Raw genomic sequence first — 13,422 nt, 5'->3', positions numbered from 1 at the left:
GCTTTTGAGACACAGCTAGGGTTTGGTTTTTCCTCAGCTTCTTGTTGCTTCATGTCCTTGGGCGACTGTATCATTTCTTTCTGCTTCGTTTTCCTTATCTGGAAAATGAGAGAAGCCAAAGCTGTCTCTCGTGTTTGGGGGAGAATTAAAGAGATTATGTATGTGAATTACACGTAGTAGATGTTACTGAAATGATAGCTATGGGATGAAATGTCATCATGATCTTCAGTTATTCAAAGATATTTCAGGGATTTTTCTAAATTTTCAGAACAGATGGTAGCATTTATGAAGACTAGTACAAATTATTGAGCATTTGTCTGATAAAACTCTCTGCTCTTTGAGGCATCTTGATTTGTTTTCTGTAACGTAGGTAGAGATGAGAAAGGAAGTTAGTCCTTTAAAGAAGTGAAAGGCTTCCAGAAAATTTATTCCCTGATGGATGCTAAATCCATTAGGTTTCCCCCTGTGTCAGAAGACAAGGTTGTGGCTTGGAATTTTGTGGCCACATCTTCTGCCTGAGTGTGTCAGCTGCCTTCATCAGCACTAGCCAGGGTGGGGGTGGCTTTTTTTCTTCCCTGTTGTAACAGACACCCTGTCAATATATTTTCTTATTTGGAATATCCCAGTTGAATAGAGAAAGAAGCTACTCTTGAGAGCATTCTACAGAAGTTTAAAACAGATTGTACTTTTTATGATTTATGAAAGGTTTTTTTGTAAACACTCCTGTCATGATCATTTGGTGGGAGGAGAAAGATGAGGTGCAGACTCTGCCCTCCCTGTCCCCTGCAGTGAACACTCATGTTCACACCCTGCTTGCCTTCAGTCCCTTACCTGTGCTCATGTTTGTGCTGGGACTCTTCATTCCCCTCCCTGTTCCAAAGAGACTGCTTATTTCCAGAGCTACAGAAATCCTACTTGCTGTAAACCTTGATTTTGAATCCTAGTTCAGTTCAGTTCAGTTGAGTCAGTCCTAGATAATGAAACTAAAAAAAAAACACACAAAAAAACCCGACATCAGGACTCTTTTTTTTTTTTTTTCCCTCCTAGGTAAAAGAGCACTCCATCTTCTGCCATCTCTTTCTTTTGGGACCAAACCCCTTTAGAACACACCACATTTTCTTGTCCTCACAAGCTTGGGGTCCACTTGTCCTGACAGTTCATAAAGCCTTTCTAGTAAAGCAATCTCTGCAAGGTTTAATATCTGTCAAAACCTCAGCGCTCATATGAGTGTGCTGCATGCTGTTACAGAGCTGGAGAAGGAAAACTACTGTGTTTTCTCTGTGCTCTGCCTGCAGACACTTCTGACACTAGATGCGTTTGTGTATGTTTTTGTCCCCACACCAGCCAATTCTCTGACTACCCGGGATCATACAATTCAACTCAGCTCCAGCTCTGTCCATCTGGAGTTGGAATCAGATAAGCTAAGGACTCAGTTCTCCCACAAGGCCCCCATTTCAGATGCCAGTCCCAAGCCTGAGCCTCTGGTGCTTCTGACCACCTCCGTGGGCTTGCTGATTTGCTAGAATGACTCCTGGAACTCAGAAAAACACTTGTTTAATGTTTACCCATTTATTATAAAGGATGCAACTGAGGAACAGCCAAATGGAGGAGATGGATAGGGTCAGTGTAGGGAAGAAGCTTCAGTAATTGTGAGAAAATTAGACTGTTTGAAGTCACCCAGTTTATGATAGCTTTGTTATAAAAGCCCTCGGAAAATATTACCAACAGTGATAGGATACTTCTTTCAGGTTGCTCCAAAGACTCTGCAGCACTCACTCGGCAGGGGTCTTCCTGAGATCAACCACACAATTTGTCCCATGTGACTTGACAAGGTGTCCCCTGGCACAGCGGTCATTCAGTTCAGTTCAGGTCAGTCGCTTAGTCATGTCTGACTCTTTGCAACCCCATGGACTGCAGCACACCAGGCTTCCCTGTCCATCACCAACTCCTAGAGCCTACTCAAACTCATGTCCATTGCATCGGTGATGCCATCCAACCATCTCATTCTCTGTCGTCCCCTTCTCCTCCTGCTTTCAATCTTTCCCAGCATCAGGGTCTTTTCCAGTGAGGTGGTTCTTCACATCAGGTGGCCAAAGTATTGGAGCTTAAGCTTCAGTGTCAGTCCTTCCAATGAATATTCAGGACTGATTTCCTTTGGAACTGACTGGTTTGATATCCTTGCTGTCCAAGGGACTCTCAAGAGTCTTTTCCAGCACCACGGTTCAAAAGCATCAATTCTTTGGTGGTCAGCTTTCTTTATAGTCCAGCTCTCACATCCATACATGACCACTGGAAAAACCACCTCTTTGACTAGATGGGCCTTTGTTGGTAAAGTAATGTCTCTGCTTTTGAATATGCTATCTAGGTTGGTCACAGCTTTTCTTCCAAAGAGCAAGCATCTTTTAATTCCATGGCTACAGTCACCATCTGTGGTGATTTGGAGTCCAATTAGGAGAATATTAAAGGAGTAAGCACAGCATGCCAGGAGGGCAGTGTCATGCATTTGCTTCAATGATGGTTCTCCCAGCAGTTTAGAAAGCAGTTAGGGATTATTTCTGGCTCCTCAAAGGAGTCTAAATTCTGTCTTTGCCTCATAGTAACATAGGAGAACTTGGGCAGATTTTCCTGTCTCCATGAGTCTCTACATCCTCACCTTGTGAATGCAGCTCAGTCCTCTCTCCACATGGGAATGATGCAGTGAGACTCACAGGCTGGTGATGGTTGTGAAGATTAAATTTAAATTGTGTAGGTAAAGCTCCTGGTTGATGATGAGTCTAATTAAAGCTACCTACCAAATACACTAAAGCTCAACATTCAGAAAACTAAGATCATGGCATCTGGTCCCATCACTTCATGGGAAATAGATGGGGAAACAGTGGAAACAGTGTCAGACTTTATTTGGGGGGGCTCCAAAATCACTGCACATGGTGATTGCAGCCATGAAATTAAAAGACGCTTAGTCTTTGGAAGGAAAGTTATGACCAGCCTAGATAGCATATTCAAAAGCAGAGACATTACTTTGCCAACAAAGGTCCATCTAGTCAAGGCTATGGTTTTTCCAGTGGTCATGTATGGATGTGGTAGTTGGACTGTGAAGAAGGCTGAGCGCCGAAGAATTGATGCTTTTGAACTGTGGTGTTGGAGAAGACTCTTGAGATTCCCTTGGACTGCAAGGAGATCCAAACACTCCATTCTAAAGGAGATCAGCTCTGGGTGTTCTTTGGAAGGAATGATGCTAAAGCTGAAACTCCAGTACTTTGGCCACCTGATGCCAAGAGCTGACTCATTGGAAAAGACTCTGATGCTGGGAGGGATTGGGGGCAGGAGGAGAAGGGGACGACCGAGGATGAGCTGGCTGGATGGCATCACCAACTCGATGGACATGAGTTTGGGTGAACTCCGGGAGTTGATGATGGACAGGAAGGCCTGGCGTGCTATGATTCATGGGGTCGCAAAGAGTCGGACACATCTGAGCGACTGAACTGAACTGAACCAAATATATTTGGTATTCTCACCTACCAAATATAAAACCAGATGAAGAAGAAAACTTGTAGAATTTTGTTTAATCTTGATTTGGGGGGAATTTTCTTCCCCTTCTCCCTCTTATCTAATGGCCTATCCTTCAAGATTCCAGGTGTTTCCTTCTTTATTATGACTGAATAATATTCCATGTTATGAATGTATGTATATATACCAAAAGAATTGTATGATCTCACTTATATGTGAAATCTAAAGAAACCAGACTCATAGAAACAGAGGTCAGATTGTTGCCAGAGGTGGGGGGTGGGAAAAAAGTATTAGTCACTCAGTCCTGTCTGACACTTTTGCAACCCCACGGACTGTAGCCTGCCAGGCTCCTCTATCCATGGGATTCTCTAGTCAAGAATACTGGAGTGGGTTGCTATTCCCTTCTGCAGGAGATCTTCCCAACCCAGGGATTTAACCTGGCCAAGGTACAAACTTTTGGTTATAAGTTCTAAGGATGTAATGTATAGTGTGATAACCATAGTTAACAGTACTACGTGATTTAAATTCTGTATTTCAATACCATATTGAAAGTTGCTAAGAGAGTTGGGTGTCCTTAAAGTTCTTGTAAGAAGAAAAAATTTGTAACTGTGTGAGGATACATATTCCTGTAGTGATCATTTCATGATATATGCATATATCAAATTATTATGTTGTATACCTTGAACCTATTCAGTGTTATAGGCCAAGTATATCTCAGTAAAACTGGGAAAGAAAAAAAAAAGATTCTAGGTATTTCAGATAGTCTACCATCTTTGGGGCTTAAGACCCATGTATTTAGTTGTATGTTTGGTCCAATCTTGTGGATATTCTGTTAGACTTTGTATTTGCTGAAATTGAAACACCTCTATACATCCTCCCCCAAGTCTCCCCAAAATCATGTCAAATTTTTATCATCCCCTAGCCAGGTATTCAGTCTAGAGATTGGAATGCAGTGTATTCTCAAACTTGGTGTATGTTAGAATCACCTACCGCTGCTGCTGCTGCTGCTAAGTCACTTCAGTCGTGTCTGACTTTGTGCGACCCCATAGACAGCAGCCTACCAGGCTCCCCTGTCCCTGGGATTCTCCAGGCAAAAATACTGGAGTGGGTTGCCATTTCCTTCTCCAATGCATGAAAGTGAAAAGTGAAAGTGAAGTCACTCAGTCGTGTCCGACTCTCAGCGACCCCATGGACTGCAGCCTACCAGGCTCCTCCGTCCATGGGATTTTCCAGGCAAGAGTACTGGAGTGGGGTGCCAGAATCACCTAAGGGATTTTAAAAACTATAGATGGTTAGACCAATTACTCAGACATCTGAGAGTAGGACACAGGCATCAAGGTGTTTTTTTTTTTTATTTTCCCCTGAGCTTTTTATTGATCTACAGTATAAGAAAGTATAGTGCTCAGATCCTAAGTGTATGGCTCAGTGAATTATTGCAAACTGATACTGTCGTAACGGTACCTACTCTAAGAAACTGCTCACTGCTGGCCTCCCACGAGTGCCCGTCAGATGCGAACTGCCCTGACCTCTAATGCCACACAGTTCTTTCAGTTTCAGAGTGTTGCTTAAATGGAATCATGAAGGATGCACTCTGCAGCTCTGGCTCCTTTTGCTCAACTGTGTATTTGTCTTTGCTGTATATAGGTGCAGTTCTTTCATCCTCATTGCTGTTCCATTGTGAGAATAGAGCACAATTTATTTATCTGTTTTCTCACTGACACACATTTGGGTGTTCCTATTTTCTGGCTACTTTGAATAGCCCATTTTTGTACATGTCTGTTATACACATTTCTGATGGATATATGCCTTTAAGTAGAATTGCGGAGGCATAGGGTATCTTTTCAGCTTTTGTAGATAGATATTGCTAAGTTGTTTTCCAAAATGTTCTCCCAGTTCTTACTCCCACCAGCAAAACTTGAGAGTTCTGGTTGTTCTACATCCTCCGAACACTTGATATTTTTTTAGTTTTTCAGTTTTTTTCTGCTTTGACCATTACTGTGGTTACAGTGTGGTTTTATTTGCATTGCCAGAATAATGAAGTCAAGCCCCTTTCAGATGCTTATTAGACATTTGAATATCTTCTTTTGTGAACTGTCTGTTCAAACTTCTTGCCCATTTAAAAAACTGGATTATCTTTTTCTTAATGATTTATAGAAGTTTTTTTTTCCCTTTTAATGTTTTGGATACATGTCCTGTTTTGAATACATGTATTGTGAGTATCTTAACTCATTTTTCTTGTTTGCCTTTTAATTCTTTCTGTTGATTTCTTTTGAATAGAAGTACTCAATTTTAACATAGGCCAATTTAGAAATACTTTTCTTTATAACAAAGTGTTTTTGTGCCCTGTTTTAAGATATCTTTGCTTACTCTACAGGTCAGGAATGTGTTCTCCTATATCATTTTGTAAAGGTTGTACTGTGTGTTGGGGTCCATAATTAGATCTGCAGAATTAATTTCACGTATAGTGTGAGGTGGAGTTAAGAGTCACGGTTTTTTGTTATGGAATCTAGTTGACCCAGTACCACCTTTGAAGGAATCACTAGTTTAAAAACCTCCTCAGGCAATTCTAATGGGCAGCCATCCTTTGCCTTAACACCAGCCTAAATGCCCCTCCTCCTCTTCACACTTAATCAATTACCTGGTCCTGTTAGTGCTACCCACCACAGGACTCTAAAGTTCACTTCCTTCCCCCTCTCTGTTTCCTTAGGACTCATCTGTTCAATTACAGTTTTCTCATGGGTCTCCCTGCTTCCAGTGGCTTCCCATTTGGGGAAGACCCTTCCCACATCCCACTTTTCCTGCAATGATGATGGGAATCTTTTCCCCCAAATCTAAATGTAATTTAATTTGAATTAAAGCCCTTTTGACTGTCTAGATGTTAAACAACTCTCTGTCAGCAACCTTCGATGGGAGAATCTCAGCTCCTTAGCTTGCAGTTCAGGGCCCTTCACTACCTGGTTCCTACTCACCTTGTTCTTTTTGACCCTGCACCTCAGCCACAGACACTTTGGAGTTTCCAGATGTGCCAGGTATTTCCATATGCCTTTGCTCACACTCTCTAGATGCCTAGAGTGGCTGTTCCCATCCCACTGCCTCTACAGCTGACTCCTCCAGAAACCCAGCTGGATTGTCACCTGTTTCCCAAGTCTCCCCAGCCTTAATTTTCTAGCAGAGTTCATTGCTCTATCCTGTGATGTGAATATGTTGCATCTTTATTCACAGTATACTCTGAATCTGCCTCAAATCACAGTGAGTAGAGCGTGCTCTCACTTTCCAACTAGACAATGAGCTCATGAGGACAGAGACTGGACCTTATTTCTCTTAGAGTCTCTCTGTCATAGTCCTGTTCAGACAATAAATGTTTTGTTCATTTAATTAGTGAAAAAAATCTTTAGAAAGCTGATTTTTAGGAAATACCTCTTCAATCAGGGCTTCCCTGATAGCTCAGTTGGTAAAGAATCCACCTGCATTGCAGGAGACCCTGGTTCAATTCCTGGGTCAGGAAGATCCCCTGGAGAAGAGAAAGGCTTCCCACTCCAGTATCTGGCCTGGAGAATTCCATGGGGTCGCAAAGAGTCGAACACGACTGAGTGAGTTTCATTTTCACTTCACTCAGGGAGTACAAATTCATAATTTTTCTGTAATGGGGGATACATAATTGTTTCCAGTTCCCCTATGTATTGATTTTTATTGATCTTTTTTTTTATCCCCTTAGGGCTTATAATTTAACATAGGAGCCCTCTCTTCTTGGAAAAAAATGAGAGCCTCTGTCTTGATTTCGGGAGATTGTGTGATCAGCTTCTTACCATTTTCCCATAAAGCAGCATTTCATGGTGTAGTTGAGAGATGACTTGCTTCCTGAGACCCGGTTTTAATAATAAGAGGGAATAGGAAATGAGGTCCCAACCTTCTGCACTTTAAAGAATGGAGTCAGGAGACATGAAAAGACCCAGCAGCTTCGGAAATGTTAAAATCTGGTTGTATGTAAGGGAAACATCAGCCAGATTGCCATCAACATGACCTGCTCTCCCAAATCATCCTTTCAGATCTCAGAGTTTCTGCATAGTTAGATCTTATCAGCAGCCTTTCACTCTGTTCAGAGCACAATAGGAAACTGTTGTGCTTTTGAACAGGGAAGTCTTAGTTCTAAGGATTAGAAAAAATGATGTATACAGAAAATGATATAAAAAGTCAGAATTTTAAAATAAAATCATTCAGCCCACAGTCAGTAAGTAAGTGCCTGCTGTATGTTTGGCCCTGTGCTAGAATTCAGTAGGACGTAGTTTCTCAGCTTGTAGCAGCAAACAGACATGCAGAAGAGAGAGAAACAAAGTATCATGTGAGCTATCAGTGTATATACAGGGCATGGTGGAGATATAAAATGAGGGAAGGGTCACATCTACTCAGAGGCAATAGAGGTAAAGGGTAATTGGGAAAGACTGTAGAAAAGATGTGCCTGGTATTGTGTTGAGCAAATAGAGAGGGAAGGTCATTCTAAGAAGACAGACAGTCCTAGCAACTTAAGAAAACTGCTGAAGTTTCCTGTGGCTGAAGGCTTTCTTGGAGAATTCTTCTATCTAAGAAGAATCACTTTATGTAGAGATCTTGGAAAAGTTTTAGTAATTATCCAGCTGTCTTCTTTTTTTCACCTTTTTTATCAGTGAAGAACCTGAGACTCAGAGCGGTAAAGTAACTCACACAAAATCCCACAGGGAACTTACTGGCATGTCTGATATTCATAAAAATAGGCAACATGTATTGAATATTTATCATGTACCAACACTGTGACATACATTATATCATCTAATCCTTACATCATCCTAACCGAAGAATGGGGAAGTACTGTTTTACCGATGAGGAAACTAAGGCCCAAATCATCCAGCAAGAAATATAGCCAGGAGTTGGACTCAGACAATCTGACTCCAAAGTCTGTGTCTTAATCCCACCTTGTTAAACTGACTGTCCTTTCTGGTGTTCTCAATTCAGTTCAGTTCAGTTCAGTTCAGTCACTCGGTCATGTCCAGCTCTTTGTGACCCCATGAACCGCAGCATGCCAGGCCTCCCTGTCTATCACCAACTGCTGGAGCCTACCCAGACTCATGTCCGTTGAGTCGGTGATGCCATTCAACCATCTCATCCTCTGTCATCCCCTTCTCCTCCTTCTCTCAATCTTTCCCAGCATCAGGGTCTTTTCAAATGAGTCAGCTCTTTATATCAGGTGGCCAAAGTGTTGGAGTTTCAGCTTCAACATCAGTCCTTCTGATGAACACCCAGGACTGATCTCCTTTAGGATAGACTGGTTGGATCTCCTTGCAGTCCAAGGGACTCTCAAGAGTCTTCTCCAACACCACAGTTCAAAAGCATTAATTCTTTGGCATTCAGCTTTCTTTATAGTCCAACTCTCACATCCATACATGACTATTGGAAAAGTTCTTCCCACTATTAGCAGCTAACTCCCACCTACAGTTGTTTCCTTATATGTCTGTCCTGAAAACAGAGTTGCAGAACTGAAATATTTATGGTCATTTTAACTGACTTATTTTCAGGGCTCTACCAAGGATCAGTTCAGTTCAGTTCAGTTCAGTCGCTCAGTCATGTCCGACTCTTTGCAACCCCATGAATTGCAGCACGCCAGGCCTCCCTGTCCATCACCATCTCCCGGAGTTCACTCAGACTCACGTCCATCGAGTCCGTGATGCCATCCAGCCATCTCATCCTGGGTCGTCCCCTTCTCCTCCTGCCCCCAATCTCTCCCAGCATCAGGGTCTTTTCCGGTGAGTCAACTCTTTGCATGAGGTGTCCAAAGTACTGGAGCTTCAGCTTTAGCATCATTCCTTCCAAAGAAATCCCAGGGTTGATCTCCTTCAGAATGGACTGGTTGGATCTCCTTGCGCTCCAAGGGACCTTCAAGAGTCTTCTCCAACACCACAGTTCAAATGCATCAATTCTTCGGCACTCAGCCTTCTTCACAGTCCAACTCTCACATCCATACATGACCACAGGAAAAACCATAGCCTTGACTAGGCGGACCTTGGTCGGCAAAGCAATGTCTCTGCTTTTGAATATACTATCTAGGTTGGTCATAACTTTTCTTCCAAGGAGTAAGCGTCTTTTAATTTCATGGCTGCAGTCACCATCTGCAGTGATTTTGGAGCCCCCCAAAATAAAGTCTGACACCGTTTCTACTGTTTCCCCATCTATTTCCTATAAGAGATCATAAATTTTTGTTAGTTTAGATATTAGACCATCAGCCACTGCATTCGTCAGAATTCAGTAAGGAAAGCAAAGCCATAGTGGTTATTATGGGCTAAGACTTTTATTAAAGGAACTAGAGCTTACATAGTTGTAGAAAGAGCTGGGTAAGTAAAGGTAAAAAAAAGTGGGGTTAAGGATCAGAGAAAGTTCACTGACCAGCCCTGACCCAGGCAAACAAACTTCTGGGAATCTGGAGGGTGGGCAGGCCCAGCTCTGGAAGCAACACTGCAAAGGGCAGCTGGCATGGAAGGAAAGCTGTGGAAGCTGGTTGGCTCTTTAAGGTCACCCCCTCTGTGAGTTTGCAGCACAGTCTTGTGGTGGGCCTGAGGGCACTCTTGGTCACCAGAATCAACATTCTCAACATTTGAGAAGAGCAAAATCACTGCAGATGGTGACTGCAGCCATGAAACTAAAAGACGCTTACTCCTTGGAAGGAAAGTTATGACCAACCTAGAGAGCATATTCAAAAGCAGAGACATTACTTTGCCAACAAAGGTCCATCTAGTCAAGGCTATGGTTTTTCCTGGGGTCATGTATGGATGTGAGAGTTGGACTGTGAAGAAGGCTGAGCGCCGAAGAATTGATGCATTTGAACTGTGGTGTTGGAGAAGACTCTTGAGAGTCCCTTGGAGTGCAAGGAGATCCGACAAGTCCATTCTGAAGATCAACCCTGGGATTTCTTTGGAAGGAATGATGCTAAAGCTGAAACTCCAGTACTTTGGCCACCTCTCACATGAAGAGTTGACTCATTGGAAAAGACCCTGATGCTGGGAGGGATTGGGGGCAGGAGGAGAAGGGGACGACCCAGGATGAGATGGCTGGATGGCATCACTGACTCGAAGGACATGAATCTGAGTGAACTCTGGGAGATGGTGATGGACAGGGAGGGCTGGCGTGCTGCAATTCATGGGGTCACAAAGAGTCGGACACGACTGAGCGACTGGACTGAACTGAGGCACAGAGTATGACCTCGAGGACACACTGGAACCAGGGTTCATCTGAGGCTCGCATGCATGGCTGCTGCTTCACTGTTGCCTCCCAGATCTCGTACAGCCTCACTCTGGAGCAGCTCTAGCTTGGAAACATGCAGGGAAGGGGCTCTGGGAAATATAGTTTCCCCTACAACCCGGTTGTTGGTGGGACACTACACCCACACCCTCCCACCCCCCCCCCCCCCCCACACACACACTCACACCTAGGAAAAGGACATGGAAGGTAGAAAGGGGTGCCTTCGCCTGTCTCCAGTGCCTGTGGAGTGTGCGTGTGCTAGTTGCTCTTGTGGCTGTTTATCACTGAATCCTGATAACTGCTTTCAGAAGAATTGATGTTCAGGGATACATATCTAGCAAGATTTGAAGCCTGGATTTTTTTCTTTAGTTCGAATGAGCCAAAACTAATGTGTATTTTAATGTAGTATGCTGCTTTTCATGAGAGACAAGATCTAATGGTTTGTTTTCCTGTTCATTTGAATTAATAAGTGAATTTTTAAAAATTTAGATTTAGCAGAAGTTCTGGGTTTTCCACATTCCAGTTAGTTACCATGCTAGTTACTCAGGAGAGACTGAGGAGTGACTCACAGGGACACCACTTTTAGGTCAGAGGAGAATAAGTCCATCTGGCAGCGTGACGAGAGCTTCTGTTTTACTCTCAGCAGAGCTTTGACTTCCCTTTGGCTGTGCCCAGAATTAAAAAGCACATCAAGGGATGCTGCAGATGATGCTTTAGAGTCAGGAGCTGATTTGATCAAGCTTTGGCTGCCCCTGTTTCCCTTCCTGAAAAGATAATCTGGATTTTTGAGAACAAAAAAGAAACTGCCCTCCCCACCCCCTTTCTTAGCAGAAGGCAAAGCAGTGGACACCCTCTGGGGGATGCATCAGCCTTTCTGATCACCCTGATGTCACTTCCTTCTGTTTCAGTTCGCCCGATGCCTTTTCTTCCAGAAATCACCTACCTATGGACTCACTGAGACCTTGCCTCTGAGGGTTTTTTCTTGATGGCATTTCACCTGTTTATCCTCATGAACTTCTCTCTTCCTAGCCAATTCTCTTTGCTCCACTGAATATAGTTTTCAGTAGAACTTTTTAGTGGAAAGACTCATGAGGTTAGAGCAGTGCCCGGACTATAAACATACTGTGAGTATTGTTTATCCAGTTGCACAACTAAATTAGGTCTCCTGCTGGAAAAGGAAGTGGGAAATATGTTAAATTTAGTTCTTCATAATGGAAGTAATATACGCTCATATTATTAAACTATAAAATTTTTTTAAAGCTTTTAAAAATAAGCATATTTAGTTCTTTTTGGCTATACTGGGTCTTAATTTCTGTGCACAGGCTTTCTCTCTTTGTGGTGAGCAGCATCTGCTTATGAAAACCACTGCCATGATCATCTATGAATTTCCAAGGTAGTCTGTTTATGCATTTATTCTTTCCTTCAGCAGTCAGGGTTACACATCTGCTGCGTGTACAGCTCCATTCTAATCCTGTCTAGACGATATGCAGAGCAACATACCAGTATCCTGCTCTCATGGGTCAGGGGAGAAGTTGCTATTAAGAAGCTGTTTCTGCAATAAACTTAGTGGGGGCAGCTTGAACTAGAATAGTGAAGGTGGGAGAGTAGAGATGGGGGCCTAGTTACAGAGGTGGTAACGATTTGAAAGAAAAACTAAAGGTATGGCAAACATAAAGATAATACGAAGAAGAGGAGTTAGGTCCCTCTAGAAGACAAGAGACAGAGAAATCAATGACACCCCACTCCAGCACTCTTGCCTGGAAAATCCCATGGACGGAGGAGCCTGGTGGGCTGCAGTCCATGGGGTTGCTAGGAGTCGGACACGACTGAGTGACTTCACTTTCACTTTTTACTTTCATGCATTGGAGAAGGAAATGGCAACCCACTCCAGTATTCTTGCCTGGAGAATCCCAGGGACAGGGGAGCCTGGTGGGCTGCCATCTCTGGGGTCACACAGAGTCGGACATGACTGAGGTGACTCAGCAGCAGCAGTGTCAGAAGACAAGAGAAAGGTGCCTAGGAGCACATCCAACTTGGTGATGCTATCTAGACTGAGATTATAGGAATTCTAGTGTCTTCAATTTGTAATTTCCAGGCTTCCTCTCTGTTTCTTAAAGTACTGCTTTTAAAAATCATTTAAAAACACTTATGTTAACACTTAAAAATGGTTAATTTAGTGCTCACTTTAGTAGCATATGTACTAAAATTTGAACAACACAGAAAAGATCAGCATGGCCCTTATGCAAGGATGACACGCAAATTTGTGAAGCAAAAAAAAAAAGTTAGAGATCTGATGATGTTTTTCAAGAACACAGAGGCTTACTAAGCCAAGAGTCTTAAAAACACTTAACAGTTGTGAATAAATTTAAAAGCCCATTTCTCCAAATATATGGATCACTAGGTAAATATTTTCATTTGAAGAAATAGATAAACTAACAGAACATGGTTTTTGTTCCCCCTTCACATGAAAATGTAGAACATATTTAAGATGTTCTTAAGTACTTAGTGGAAGAATAAAGTTCTTCACAACTGAACAACATTCAAAATGATGAATCTGGAAATCAGCCACAGTATATTTAACTATTACAATTACTTCAGGTAATTACTTACCAGAAGACAGCTCTCAGCAGAACCAAGATATAAGCACAAATC

General features: G+C 42.6%; 1 protein-coding gene and 1 non-coding gene across 2 annotated transcripts in view; both read left to right on the top strand.

Annotated features, from left to right (window-relative positions):
- The window catches only part of SH3GL2 (SH3 domain containing GRB2 like 2, endophilin A1), a 223,064-nt gene that overhangs the window by 194,881 nt on the left and 14,761 nt on the right, over positions 1-13,422 (top strand). The window lies entirely within an intron of this gene.
- Positions 12,947-13,053, top strand: LOC128052943 (U6 spliceosomal RNA). Its single transcript, XR_008199893.1, has one exon. It is a non-coding gene; the product is annotated as a U6 spliceosomal RNA (small nuclear RNA).

The sequence above is a fragment of the Budorcas taxicolor genome, chromosome 8, assembly GCF_023091745.1.
Source record: "Budorcas taxicolor isolate Tak-1 chromosome 8, Takin1.1, whole genome shotgun sequence".
Taxonomy (NCBI): Eukaryota; Metazoa; Chordata; class Mammalia; order Artiodactyla; family Bovidae; genus Budorcas; species Budorcas taxicolor.
The sequence above is the reverse complement of the archived record's forward strand: the minus strand, read 5'-3'. Positions and strand labels throughout refer to the sequence as shown.